This window comes from Acanthochromis polyacanthus, chromosome 11 (genome assembly GCF_021347895.1).
Source record: "Acanthochromis polyacanthus isolate Apoly-LR-REF ecotype Palm Island chromosome 11, KAUST_Apoly_ChrSc, whole genome shotgun sequence".
Classification (NCBI taxonomy): Eukaryota; Metazoa; Chordata; class Actinopteri; family Pomacentridae; genus Acanthochromis; species Acanthochromis polyacanthus.
This window is the reverse complement of record NC_067123.1, coordinates 22,898,363-22,914,448: the sequence shown is the minus strand read 5'-3', so window position 1 is coordinate 22,914,448 and position 16,086 is coordinate 22,898,363.

Sequence of the window (16,086 nt, the reverse complement as noted above, 5' to 3'; positions counted from 1 at the left end):
GAGTGTGAGAGAGAGAGAGAGAGAGAAAGAGAGAGAGAGAGCGAGAGAGTTCTGTACAGACACTAATGCCAGCACATCCGCCTCGGGGAGGAAACATAACGGTAAACCTGATGAACTCATGTTATCTAATCCCTACTGGAATACACGCGCACAATCACACACACACACACATACACACACACACACCGTCTCTCTCTCTTTTTCTCTGGCTCTTCCTAAACAGAGCCTTGGCACGCTAACTTCAATAAGAACGCTTTTCATCAGTACAACACTACATTGATGAATCTTTCATTTCTATCTGCAGCCAGTGATTATGACACTCTGGCTGAGGCTAAGACTCGAGCATTAGTGTCAATAATTGATGCTATCCAAAGGAACACAGACTCCAATAAGGATGCGGTTATGAGAGCTTCCAACCTGGTAGGAAACGTAAGCGATTAGTCACTGGTGCATACAGTCTGGAGGGTGACGCTTCGTTAAAGAAAAAAAAATACAAGGTTTCAACCCGAGGCCATTGCCAGCTTCATGCAGAGGTTGGTGCTGTTTTGCTGCCTCTTTTTCATCTTTTAAAAAAGTACACAAAACATTGCCCCTGAGCACTTCACTTGTGAGTGTGTGTTTTTTTGGTGCCCTCATTTCTAATTTGCACAGCCAAAACACTGCAGTTCAGTAATTGGATGGACATATGTACCATAACTCAGGCCACGTTTACCTCACCACCGCGTGCCCTCAGGCAAGGTCTGAGCATGGATTAGCAAAACTGTCTGCAGAACTCTACACTCATCTGCGGCGCTGGGGCTTTTAATGTGAAATCCAATAGTTTCAGGGTCAACTGATCTCTGACAGCATGTCTGGATGTATTATTCAATGCCAGTGGAGGTTCGGGCAGCAGGAGGATGGACACAGAATTACAGACAGGCCAGTCTGCATAAACAATCTGAGTGCATGTCCTTCAAAAATGCAAAGACCTGAAGTACACAGACAAAAACAACAGTTTTTGTTTTCTTTTTCTTCAGTGTGGTGGCACATTATGCAACAGATTGAAACTTGGAGTCAATCCACTGAGCTGCAATTCAAAAGGGAAAGAAAAAAAAAAGTCAAAGATGGCGTCTGACCCCTGCAGGGTCACACTGAAGTTCTGCTGAACAGATCCTGTTACAGCTCACGCATAAGGTCTCAACATTTTATTTTTATTGCTGTCATGTTCAATCAGCTCCCTTGAGAATTGGGTCACCCCCTCCTTCTCCTCCCGTCTCTCCATCTCCATCCTTCACTCTGAGACTCCGTCGCTTTCCCCCCCGACACAAAGAGGTCTTCCCAGAGATGTAAACCATGCTGTTAATTAAGAGATTCCTCAATGGGCATCTGTGCAGTAATCTGTGTTCACTGCATCTCAGTCGCATATGGATCATTTGACTAACGCACAACTACCCATGCATTAATGAATGTATAATCATCCATATACAAAACTGCTGTGGAAGGAAGAGATGGAAGAAAAGAGGTGAAAAAGATTGATTGTTAATAGTTTTATGACTGATAAACAAAGCAATCGATCAATCTGTGTGTAGCTGGAGAGGCACTCACATGGGTTCCTGGATGGTTGGGAATAATTTGTCGTCCCACGGTGTTAACCCTTCCAAGCGTGGAGGATGTGGATTAATTGTGAGATGGGTGAGAGGGATGGGCGGATTTCTCCACCATGCAGAAATGATTAACGCTGCAGTTAGGCTGCGCCACAAACATAACAGCTGCAGTAAATGTCTGAACGGATATGAATGATTTTGTGCATGTGTGTGTATGTGTGCGCATATGTGTGCAATTATGGGCGTGTTACATGGAGACGGTGCAGAGAGGAAGTGATAGAGGAATTGGAATTGGAGGATTTTAAAAAAAATTTTTAGCCCAGTAAAGCAAGAAAACATCTGATCATCTTTAAAATTCATAGTCCTATCATCTGTATTGATTGCATGGAGGGCTGAAAACAATACAATACACACACTTTTATGGACGTCTTATTTTTCACAAATTATTGCACACTGTTTGGGTAGGCCTGAAACTGTCCCAGAAGAGGCCAGATCATGCGACCATCTGCAACATCCCATCTGGGATAGTCTATCATAAATGTTGATTTGGCCAAGAACATGCACTCACTAAACATAGTGCACTTTGCCAAGGAGAACAGTTGCCAAGACGAGGGAAAACATTTGCACAGTTTTCACAGCTAATTGTAAAACATCATCATTAGGAAAACAGCACAATGCCAAGTCAGTCAAATCCGCATCAGACAACAAGTCAACTTTTGTCAGATGAACTGTAGAGGAGTCTACAGAGCTCTGCAGGTGGACAGGAGGCATTTCTGTTTGATCATGGGGTCTCGAGTTAATAATTTGCATTCTTGGATTAGCGTCAAGTTACTGTAGCACCAGAAACCAAAGCTACAGGTTGTTGTGGCTTCTCTGGTAAATTAGGAATGAGCACCCAGTTTGCAGCAAGTTATCAGATGAGTTTTGCTGTTTGTCTTTACCTCTCTCTTACTCCTGCTGCCAGTCATCTGCATCGATGCGTGTCGTGTGTTACAAGTAGGTATGCAAAGCCCACTGGGAAGCAGCAGCAAAACAAAACATACCTGGTGAGCTGCATTAGCTTGTAAACTAGCGGTCAGAAATAGACGACATAAAGAGGAATCTTCCTATCGGAGAGTTTCCTAAAATCTCAAGTGATTTGGGTAAGGCTGCTGGATTGTCGAAATATTATAACCTTAGTGTGATGATAGACAAAAACCTCAGTTGTCCAGAGGGGTAATAGCAAGACATCTATAGTGGATGTAGGTCTTGTGTCCTCCACAACTTCTACACTTCAAGGTCATCATGCCTCTACAAAGTCCTGCTCTGGATTCTGACTGTCTGGACTGTTGTCATGTGGCATGTGTTTTGCTTTACTGATCCACTACTGTTGAGACAGATAATGAATATAATGAATATAATGAATCACTGTGCGACTAGATTTCAAAGCAGGCCTATTTGGAAGAGACTGATTGCTTGGCCTCCAGTGTTGCTGCTTGCTGCTCTCTCAATATAATCGAACAACCACTCATCCAAACTACTTCACGCTCCATACTGACTGCGAAGGGTTATTAAAACATTAACATTAAAACTCAAATTAACTAATGCCTCATGAGGCATATCCAGCACGGCTGACAGACAGTAAAACTCTCTCTAAATGACTCAGAGCATAACATAGTTTACACCTAACAACGTTTTTTTTTAAATTAATTAATCCAATGCTTAGTTTTTTTGGTTCTTTTTAGCCCTCTGAAGCCTGGAAGTTTTGCGATGTTTTGAATTCCTGTCATGTTTTTAGTCACTGTGGGTTCATTTTTCACTGCAATAGAAAGTCCTGCACTTCTATGGACCTCTAACAGTACTGTACAATAATGGCTAGAAGTACACAGAAAATGTCTGTCATGCAATATAGGACAGTCATAAAGAAGGGAAAGTCTTTGATTATTTATTTTGATATATATATATATATATATATATATATATATATATATATATATATACATATATATATATATATAAACTGGAATCAATAAGTACAAACTTTTTCCAAATGCTCACAGGTGTTATCAACACTGGAAAAATGTGACTGCAGTCTTGAGATACTTTCATTTTAAGGTTGTCCTCATACTTTTCTCCTAATCTGCTCTGTGTAAACACAGCCTGCAGTTCAGCAAAAAGTCTCTGGATCTTTGTCACGACTGTTATTTGCAGCTGGGTCAAAAATGTCGTCATTGCAACACTGAGGTATGCGGATTTTGTATGTTTGTTTGACTTTACAGCATGTGGTTGGTGGAAACAATCCGTTTATAATTTTTCTTTTTTAAATGAGACTTGTAGCTGGAATAGACTTTAAAGAAATGTTAGCTTAGATTTGATTATGCTCACTAATAGAATTGCACTGCACACATGAGCAGTTCAAGGACATTCGAAGAGTTGTCAAAACTCCAACATTCTTTTTGTTTTCACAGTTTCTAAATACAATAAATGTTGTCATTTTGGAAATTTCGTTGAAGGTAACAAGGCTCTCAAACCTGAAGGTGATTCTGGGGTTCAGAGGCCTAACGACTTGATTTTTTTTGTTTATTTATTATTGGATTAATGTAAGGATTAATTTACTTCACTATTCAGCTCTGATATTACTAATATCAATAGGTTCTATTAGTCAGATACCTGATCAAAACAGGGACACACCAAGGACCTCAAATTCAGAAGGACCTACAGATTAATTCAATCACTGTATGTTGTAGTTGTAGACTTTTCTGAAGAGCATGACGTAAAACTGAAAAAGGCCAAGACATGGATTAACTTCATCACTGGAGTGATATGCATTGGACATAGTTAGTGGCAAATGCATTTTTGCATAGGTGTGTGGAAAAGAAAACAACATACACGATTAACAGACAGCAACGACAGTCTGTAACATTGGTTTACGCCATTTTATCACTAATACATGGCTGTTACAGTAAACATAAAACGGTCAGATAACAATGCTGGATGACATGTGGGGTAACATTACCATACCATAACAGCAGAGGCGCAGAAATTACTTTGTACACAGGAGCAATGAAAGAACATTTTAAAAAACAATTTTAACCAGCTACCAGTTCGAACAGAATGTGTGTTGATCATCCTAACAGCCTGTATCATGCTTGGCTGAGAACAAACAGTAAACAGGATGGTCTGTCTGTCGCTGCAGTCAAAGCGCTCCAGGATGCTTCCTCTTCAACTGCTTCTGCAGCAGTTGTGCGGGTGTTACCAGCCAATTTCAGTTTGCAGTGCTCACACAGCATCACAGTGTTGAGTCTCTGTCTGAAATACTCACACATTTGAGATGAACATGGGTGCGGTGTTGCTGCAGCTTGTTCTCCAGAGGAATTCATGCTCTGACTGGCCACTGTTGTAATCATCGATGACGTCATTACGTTACTGAGTTGACCCTGAGCTGGACTGCAGCCACTGTCATTTCATTTTTGTATTTTTATGGTTCCCAAAAGATTATATGAACAACTTCAAAATCAACACTGTACTTCCTGTGGTCCCCCAGCAAGTTTGAAGAAGATGAGATGAACAGTTGTTGGGAAATTTAAAAAATAGATTTACATGCAAACGTTCCTCAGTTTAATAGAGAGCTGCTACAGTGCAACCTGGCACTTCACTGCAATCTAGGAGTTGTAATTAAATCTATGCTTGGTGTAGTCAGGCTACAGTGCTGTGTTTGATGTTGTGTTTATTAACTAGTTAATTATAATAAAGTAAAACCTTTATTTGTAGATGGCAGAGATAGACAAGGAATGTGGCAAGAGAAAGAAAGTAAATGACATCTAGTAGGACTCCTTTGAAAGCAAGGGCTCTACTGCTAACCATTTGATCCTGTTGTTCAGGTTCCCTCAGTACTTTATAAAGTTCTCAGCCTCAACAGGAAACAAGCAAACAGCAACCATTTTTGGGCGTAACAGTATACTATGAAGCCTAAATCACTGTCCACAAAAACGTAAATGTTTAAAGTAAAAAAGTAAAAGCATAGAAAAGCTGAGCTGGTTTGTTGTTGCTCCAGAACAATATGTCCGTCCACAATGCCCAGGCGGCAGAAGCAGCTAAATGTGGTTTTGAACTGTTGCTCCATCAAACTTACTCACCAACCTGCATTATCTGACTTCTGTTTGCCAAACTGTATTTGTACTTGTGCTGTCATCATTTTCAGAGTAATGATGAAGCCATTAATGCTTTTAAGTAACTGCAACTGGAAGCTCAAGATGGGACCTTCTTTCTATGAAGGGATAGTGAAGCTGGAACATCTGTAGACAAAGTGCATTCAAGTTAAATGACAGTATGTTGAAGAATAATATAAGACCAATGTATCTGTTGTGAAGTTTTCTAGTAAGGCTGGGAACTTTTTAAAGTACACCCGTTGAGTCCTTCATTTAGGTTGAGTTCGGTCACGTCTGTGCGATGCCAAGTTCAGGTCTCAGTTTTAAGCCTGCGAAGAACTCTAAAGAACCGACTGTGTATTTATTGTATCACCATTTGGAGACCCAAGAAGAGGTTTTCTTCTTGGGTCTTGTGAAGAATTTCCATTTGCTGATATAGGGAAAGCTCTTAAACAGACCTCGAGCTAAGAATAATTTATCGCAGATGTTATTCCCAAGGTCAAGAATCAATCTCAATGCTCAAATAAACAGCACTGTTTAGCATTATATCCTTATTTTGACAGGACAAATGTTTTTATTCCTAATACTATTGTAGTCACTATCCTGTGATTTATGTATTTTAAAATGAAAACAAAACAATAAATATCTTTTGGGTCAAAAAGTGTATTATCAAGCCAACTGTATAATCATCTACATTGTCAAGCCTCTGTTACCCAAATATTGAATCTCTTGCCATGTGCAAATTAGCATTTAAATTGGACAACATCCTTTCATGTGCACCAGAGTGGCTGGGAAGCAGAGAGCAATGCTAGTCAGCGAGGAAAAAATGTAATGTGCATGCACACCCACTGGCAAGCACCGCAGTAATTCTTGCATTTTGGTCATGGATGTAACAGTAGGCGTGGCTGTGCTGCTAGCAGCCAATAAAGCGAGCTCAGGACATCATGACACCAAACTGTCTGTGCCACTTCTCACCACACTACGGGCCAGATCCCAGCAGCAGGTGAGGCATCTAACGGGGGCAAATACTGTTGACAGTGAGTCAAAGTGACAGACAGATCACACTTTACATCAGCAGCAATCCCAAACCACAGAGCACCAGTCCTCCGCACCAACACCTTCAGTTTCACTCTGGTGTCATCACCCTGCTTTCCCCGCCTCGCCTCACCTAAACTCACCCCTCACCCTCTATCGCTCCCATTCTCCCTCCAAACTGAGGCACAACACACACAAAGCGTGGGGCCAAGGGGCGCGTTCATGAAGAAGAGCGTTTTACAGCAACAATGTTCAAATGTTCGTGAATGTTCAAACACTAAGACCCCCTTGGGCAACTCTCTATTGATCACATACGATCAATGCCTTTTATTTCTTCTGTGTTTAAAAAGCAGTATTAGGTATACACACTAGGTGGGAGACTAATTAAACGTTCCAACAAAGAGAACTTGGATTAATCACTGGTCCGACCGCAGCTTCTCGTCATGAATACTTCATCTAAAGTAGTTTGTATTCATAAAATCATCCTAATGACCTCAACTGGCTTCACTCTGCAGTAATGGGAGCCTCTGGGCGTCTGTTTCATTTTCTGCTTCAGTATTTGTGTGTTTGTTTGCAGCAGCTTCATTCTATTGTATACAGTTGAGTCAAAAATTTCCATACCCATGCCAAAATGAGATTTGTACAGAATTCATATCTGACCAATAGGTTCGTCTGGATAGAAATGAGATATTTACTAAAAATAAAATGTCCAAAATTATAATAAACGCTCACAATCTTTCTTCATGTGTAAACTGAGATTTGTTGCACTCTTCTTTTTGTGAGGACCTGCAGGTCTTTAAGGTTTCTCTAGTCTTCAGATCCCTCCACAGATTCTTAACTAGATTCACGTCTGGACTCTGGGTTACTTCAAAAATATTGATACTGTTTTCTGTTGACCAATTTCTTGACAACTGCTGTAGGCTTCACATCATTGGAAGATAAAATTTCTGCAGACTTCCTGATGCTTTCCTCCAGAATCCTAATGTTGTCTGTTTTGCATGAGGCTGTTTTCTTAGACAAAGTTACCTGGTGAATTGCTGAAACAGCCTCAAAATATTGCATTCACAGTACCATTGTGGGGATAGAGTTCTTGGGGTTGAATACTTTGTTTCCCAAATGATAGCCACACCTCTGTGTTCAAATAATAATTTTTGTCTCATCTATGCACAAAACTGATGACCAAAAGCTTTTTCCATTGTTTGGGTGAGTTTAGTGTATTTTATTGCCTTGTGTCTTGATGCAGATACTTAATTTCTATCTATATTGAACATTTTGTTATATCTACAATATGGCATAGTAATGTAAGACAAAAAACAAAACAAAACAGAGTTTTCATCACCTTCTTTGGCTCCATGGTTGGTAGTGGCAAAAAATCTGTTTAAAACAACCTGGGCACAAGAAGTGACACACGGTGCAACATGACACATCAAATCAAAAGCTTATGCCTGCAAGTGTAGGATTTTGTGAGACTTCACATCACTTTTGCAGTGGCAGATTTTTTTTTAAAAAGCTGATAAAATAAGCAGGCTTCCATATAACTTTCTACAAGTCTGCCATCTTCCCTGTCTAATTTCTGCCAAGTCTTGAAACTACTGACTGTTTATAAAGATGGACAAACCCACCATGACATCACCCAAAGGTTTCCTAATCAGCGGTTTGGACGTTCAGTGTTGTAACTCCAGCTGTTACTATCTTGGCAGTTCCTGACTCCTCCTGACTCCCAGCTAATCCAAAAAATGGGTAAAAAGGTGCAGTGTGAGTACAGCTGAGACGTACCATGGAGTGCTATGGCAAGATCTAACGCGATTTTCACTGTAAGTTGGAACTCACATACTGCACGTCAGTAACTATGTTACTCACCTCTGCTAACACAGATGTCTTTCCTTTTCTTCAAAGCATTGCCTTCTGAACTTGTGTACCATAATGAAGGGCAAAAAGTTTCCAAAAAAACCCCAACACAAGCAAAAGAAAGTGAATGTAGCACAATCCATTACAACCGGTGAATGTAAACAAAGCCGTCTGCCTTGTATAGTGCTGCCTGACAGCGTATTCGTCTGCTCCGTTCGTCACCTAGTTCCTGTGCGAAAATTGTTTTAACATCGCAAATGCCATATGTCGGAATGATGGAACAAGATTTTCTGAATAAATCTATGTGAGATGACGACATAGCCACAAAACGCTGTAAGTTGAGGACGTCGTAAACCGAGGACCTACTGCATATCCAATTAACAATTTTCTACCAACATAAGAATACGTTTTTATGAACATTTGCAAATTTTTAACACTAAGTGTATCTGCAACATATTTTATTTGTGTTTCCACAATTATCCACTTCTGCAGTATTGTGTTTTTTTTACACTTATTCCCAGAATAGGCACTCACAGCCCTTGATTAAAGCAGCTATAATTACTATTTTCACATCAAGACTGGATAATGTGAGTATGTGTGAAGTTCAGTGTGTTGATTGTGGTGATAAAGCAGCAGAGAATTGTCATTCCACCCTACAGCTCCCTTTAGCCATAGCATAGAGCGTTTTAACATCTTTCAGCACATTATTTTGGTTGACCATCCACAAACCCACCATTTTGTCTCACTCCCATTACTGTCATCAGCATTCCTTTCATAGAGAGGTATCTGACCGCAAAAAAAAAAAAAAAAAAATGCAGTGTACTCTCTAGCATCAGACTGCAGGCAAAATTGCAACTAGCCAGTAAGCACGGGGAGGACTTAACAACTAGAAAGCCAGATATTTCCCTCAGGAGCTTATGGAGACCAAAAAAGAGAGCTAAAAATCAATGAATACTGCTCGGACTTTCATCAGGTGAAGAGAAACATGGATGCAAATTAATGCTAATTCTGCTTTGCATCTGCAAGATGTGTAAATAGGTATCTAAAATTTGCTAATAAGTTCGTCATATCAACTCTAAATGTGATAATACATTACAGTATATCTGGTAGCAGTTAAGGTATTGGTAAAATATTCACAGAGAACAAAATACTGTCATTGCTAGAAGAACCTCAAAATAGAGATTCGAAGAGAAAGGGTTCACATCTGTGCTTTTATTGCCAAAATATGGTGCTCTCACCCATGTGGTTGTAAGAGAATGTTTTTGCAAGCATCCGCTATGCAGCCACTTGGGGCACAGCAGCAGAGACTCAATCTTACACACTCATATCCTACAGCCATATCTGGTCAGCTGCAGTGCACAAACCCAGCAGGACAGATGAGTGAGGTTTATTTACACCTGGGATGAAAATGTTTTGAGGGGCTGTCATTTCAGGGATGCGCTCACATAATGACACGATGAACCAAAGGTGCTGAGGATTTTTTTTGCAACAAAGTCACACATTTAGCTTTGATTAATGCTGGAGAGTGATAGATGGGTAAATTGTCCCTGGCGTATGTCTCCGTAGCCTCCCCGCCTACTGTCTTTCCATTCATCTCACCCTCCTTCCCCTCGCGCTCCCTCCCTCCCCTTTCTCCAGCAGCAGTAGGGAAACCGGGGATGTGAACACACACTTCTTTGCCAAGCCTCACAGCTCCCCTGGCACCACACTGCAACATAACACCTTCCAAACCCTCCTCCTCCTCCCTCCCTCGCTCTGCTCCCCTTTTCCTCTCTCAGCACGGTTGAACAGCATGTTTGATTTTACGGGAGCTAACTCTGCTAGGGTTTGACCTTTATGAGTTTTCAAGGCCGATACTGATATTTTTGGATTTAAACTGCTGATAGCAAAGAAAAAAAAACGTAAATGTTTTTCACTGACTCCTTCATCATTTGTTCAGAGGGGGAAAAAACCTGTGAAACAGCATCAGACCATCGGAAAAAAGGAAGCTTCATCAAAACTAATGAAATCCATGTAGCCGAATCAGCAGCTCTAGAAGGCAGAGTGAGACACTGAAAGGATAATTGCGGTCAGGTCATATTTTTAAAGTTTTGTCCAGCTTTTCTATCTGTGGGCTACCACTTTATCTGCTAATGGAGCAAAAATATAAAGAAGCATTAACTCACAGACTAAAACTTTAAATAAATTGCAACTTTCTCGAAGCGATGGGGAGAGAAGCTGAGCTGTGGACTCAGAACAAGCTAATTTCACAAAATCTCCCAATAATCAATCAAAACAACATATATTGAAGTGATTTAAATTGAACTGAAAGCCAAAAAAAAGTGACGTTGAACACATAATTTTAAATGTAACGAGACATTTGATGACAGTACTCTCACCTGCGCTTCATCGATCAGGATGTGAAGAGTTAGTTTTTAGAGGAACAGGTCAGTGGACTGAAGGTGGAACAAGTGGCACATTATTAGTCATCATGATATTTGAATTCGTTTAGCATCCAGTAATCAGCAATGATTATTTATAATTATAACTAATAAAATAAGACAGATTACCTGTCTCAACTTGTTGCCAGTTCCAGGAAACAGAGGTGGAGGGACATACTTTAAGTTGCACCAATTCTGACCCATTGACTTGTCCATCTAATAGTACAAATGAGATGCAGCGCTGTAATGGCTGCCCACGTGTGAGCTTTGTCTCAGAACCAAAATGAAAACAAATTCAGCAATGAAACTGGAAAAGAAATAAAAAGATAACAGACAAGAAATCTAGATCAGTCTTAGAAAGGTGTGACTATTGTAATTAAATCTTTGGACATTTTTTTTGGCTTTCAATTATTTTGTATTTTGTTGCAATTTATTAGAATTTGTTTACTTTTTTCCAATTACTATTATAAGTATCCACAGTTTTGGACACACTAAACGCCCCTCATCAACTCTACATGAAATATAAGACCAAGTTTACACAGCTTCAGTCAATGCGGTGGGTCAAGGTTTGACCTGGAGGTTCGTCTGTGTACTATTAAAAGCAAAGGGGAAAATTGAAAGGGACAGTTTGGGTAATAATTTAAGCATTCAGTAGTGTTTTCTCGTCTAAAAATGTCCTGCTACCTTGGTCACACCAATAGCTGAAAGAAACAGCCAAAGACTCAAGTTGTCGTAAACCTGATTTATTCTTAAAAAATGAACAGTCTGATGTGATTTTTTTTGTTAATTCCTGATAAAATGAATAAATAGAAACGCCAATAAACATCCTCTAACTCCTATCTGAAAAGAATTTCAAATATCTGAACCGTGACTGGTAGATATTTCACAGTTCAATATCGGCCCAGAATATTGGTCGAAAGCAAACATCTACGGTACACGCCAGCAGCCCTGACAGGATGTGCTCTCTCTCACTCATAATTTTCTCTTACTCTTTCTCTCTTGCCCTTGCACCTCCACAGCTGCCTCCAACACAGTAATGACAGTTTTATCAGTTTAACCACGTTTGCCATCTCCACGACTGGGCTGCTCTCCAGTCCTGTCTGCCGCGTGCTCGGCTCTGCTCAGCTAAAACCAGACACTAACAAGAGCCCCTTGTGTATCCATTATGCAGATCTAGCATTGCTCCCACTGTCAGTGTGTATGTGTGTATATGTGCTGAAACCTGTCCAGGTTTAACATATGGAACCTGCCTGCCAACACCTACTTCACTGACACCTTGTCTCTTCCAACTACAACCTGACTGTTATGTGTTCTGGGCCATAAAACTTGGTGCAGATTTAAACTAAAAAAGAAAAAAATCATATAACCGAGTAGCACATATGTAACGCGTATGTAATAGATTTTCAAGACAATTCCAAGAAGTATGAGGTTTGACCGTATTGCATCATTGTAGCAGAAAATGAATGCTGCTGTCCAGCTGTGGTTGCTTTAAACCCCACAGTAAACATCTTGTAGTGAGCGCAGCAGGTCAAATACAAGTATAGTCCAGGTCATTAAAGCTTAAACTCTAATACCGTCTCATTATGTCTTGAAGTCATCCCTAGAGCTGAAACAGCATTCACACCGCAGCTCTAAATCTAACTCCCCTCCCACCCAAAGATAGACTCCAGCTCTTTTTATAGAGGCCTCAGCAGTAGAATTGCATATTCTATTTCAGACGTCCCAGGCTCACATCATTGTTTGTTTTAGCAGGCTAACCTTCCCCATGTATTTATAGGTGTCGAGGCCAGGAGAAAGACCACAGTAGCTCCATAAATAAGCTGCCGGGGCCTCGAGCGAGCGTCCCCACCAACAAAAGCCCAGTCATTTCACAGGCCATTACCTGGAGCTGCCTCGCAGGGAGGCTGGCCCGGCCTCCGAGGCGAGGGAGGGTCGCACGGCTTTGTGGGCGAGTCGACCTGGTGGGAGGAGGGGAGATGTTTAGATTGATAATAAATATGGTGATCTGTTTTCTGCCGATGAAAATGCGATGGGAGTAAATGGAAAATAACCAACTGCGATGTGCTGCATATGAAAATGTTCGGAGCTGTGGCTCGCACCGTTTTCTCTGTCATCCCTCGTGTCTTTCATCCCATTGCTTCTGCTTTCATCCACGCAGGCTGCCATTCGCTTCTCTGTCTCTCTCTGAACTTTTGGCCCCAGGATCCTGTTGGAACCTCACCCAGATGCCCCCCGGCTCTTAAAAATAGATGAACCAAAAACATCGCACACTTGCACAGACACACAAAATCCACCCATGACGTCACAAGTCAACAGAGCGTATGTGCACTATGCGTGTGTCACCGCTTATCTCTGCCTCCACAGACAGAGTGTAGAAAGCCAGTCAGCAGAGGCCACAGCCAGTGCACTCCACAGCCTCTCTGGCAGCCAGACCTCACCGCGCCGAGGAAACTGCACCCTGCAACACAAACAACCCATCAGCCACAGCAGCGCTTCAGCGCCGGCCGCTAATCCCGGTACCTCCCTGCGAGGTGCAGCGCTGCAACACCCACACAGCTTTAGGAAATGGCTGTCATCTTCCCCCTGGCTTTAATATGGTTTTTCGGAGTGATGAAATATTCAAAAGCATTGTTTCGCAGGACCATTCAGCAGTGGCATTTGTCCTAAATATTGCTGCGCTCATTTGCTGGGTGGCGACAGTGATGATTCCATAAAGCATATGAATGGAGAGAGTTGTCATGTGGATGTGGCTGAACACTGAAGGCTCATGATCTTAAATCAGAGGGGAGCACCGCTGACTGGCACAGTGGGGGTTCCAGAGGAGCGACTACAACTGCTAATTTGTTTCAGAATGGCCCTTTACGATTTCAAGGGCACCATAACTGTTAGATGAAGAGATGTTTTTTATTTTCCGGTTGTATCCCAGCCTCACACTGCGTGCATGTTGAGGGAAGATAGCAGCATGAAGGCCGTATCTTTGCCTGTTCTTGTAATATTTCCAGGAATACCTGCAATTCAAATATACTGGCTTTCTGTGACTGCACACTTAATGTCACTGCAGTGTAATAGAGTCATGTAGGTACAGAAGACGTATATGGAAAGTCTCCTTGCAGAGGACCATCCTTCATCAGCCTCTTATGTAACAACTTTAATCTTGACTGTGAGTCCAATTAAAGCCAAATTCACTTTTTGAGGACAGAGTTGTAATTTGACGAAAAAGATCATCTGAAAGAAAGCAATTTAAAATAGAACAAAAAACTATAAAAACCTGACACTAGATGCACACAAGATCTGATTCATCACCTGGTAGTATAAAGCTACTGAGGGTTATAATAAATGACAAACCAGTTATCTATGATTCCATGGTGCTTATTGAGCTGCAGTGCTTGGCAGAATATTGGGTAACACATTTTTAGCAGTGGGTTAAATAAGTATACATTTTTTACAATAATGTAATTCATTTAGTTTCATTTTAGTTTAGCTGTTAAATTAACATCACAGATTGAGTTCTTGACACTGAGGCTGAATAACCATTTTGTCTCTGTGTATTGAGTGATCTCATCTACACCTCAACATAATTTCACATCTTCCTTTGTTCTGTGTTGTTTCAGTTATTTGAATATTTGACCAGAATGAGTCTGCACAGGGGGCTGCACAGTGGAGTAGTGGTTAGCACTTTCGCCTTGCAGCAAGAAGATCCCGGTTCGAATCCCGGGGTGGGCCTGGGATCTTTCTGCATGAAGTTTGCATGTTCTCCCTGTGCATGCGTGGGTTTTCTCCGGGTACTCCGGCTTCCTCCCACAGTCCAAAAATATGCTGAGGTTAATTGGTTACTCTAAATTGCCCGTAGGTGTGAATGTGAGTGCGCTTGTCTGTCTGTATATGTAGCCCTGTGACAGACCGGCGACCTGTCCAGGGTGTCCCCTGCCTTCGCCCGAGTCGGCTGGGATAGGCTCCAGCACCCCCCACCCCCCCACCCCCCGCGACCCTAGCGAGGATAAAGCGGTGTATAGAGAATGGATGGATGGAAGCCTGCACAGAAAGATCACTTTGGTAGTTTAGAAGTGTGAACCTCATGGTTTTACTGTGAGGATAAAGCTTTGCTGTGCTGTATATAGTCCTTGTGGCTGAGCTACCTGATTGGCAGTGCATATTTCCAAGTTGTCACTTTGTTAAAATGTATCTCATGTTTTACGCACATCCTGCATGAAGATGCTGTAGCTTTGGAGTTGTTTGACAGAGTAAAAGGATTTGTTTGTCTGGTGGAGTTTAGGCTGAGCAACAAGAGTAAGTAATGAATACTGTAGCTGATTAGTTTTGCTGTTGTGTAATTAGTAATGTACTTCTTCATCAACCCTGCCTCCCAACAAATACGCTCCTGTGGAACTAAACTGCATTCTCATTTACTTCTAGAAAAAAACACATTTTCTACCCAAAAGGTGAGACTATGATGTCCACTTCAAAACCAGCAGAAAGAGACTAGGTTCTGTGACAAACCATTATTTTTTTGGCTTTAAGTTTTATTTTCAGTTGTTGTTTGATTAAATTTTGAAAAAAAAAATATCATGATTGGGGTAAAATACAACCCTTCAAAATGTGTTGGAAGCATTTCCTTCATTCTCTGGGTTACCAGGGTGTCTAATGTATAACTGACTGGCTGAAAAGGAGCGACGATAAAGCAACACAATAAATGGCAAAGATGTGAAATGGTTAATTCAAGAGAATGCAGTTTAGTTGTACAGGAATGTTAATTTGAAGAGACTAGTGTTTTGACTGAGTAAACTGGAGGTTGCCAACTTATTTATCCATCTTTCGTGTTTGTATTTTTGTGCATACTAACCTTCTGAACTCCAAAATCCACCTGGTGGTTTGAAATGTTTGATATCAAAACGTTGCCTGCTGCTGTTCTGTGGGTTAAATACAGAAATTGTGGCATTCGGGTGTGAAAGCTTTGAAGTTGTTTAAAGGTGTCTCCGCTGGAAGTAACTAATGCAAGTAAGAAGTAATGTAACTGATTACTTTTATTAAGGTTATGCATTCCTAAATTGAGTAAGATATAAGTAAAACTTTCCA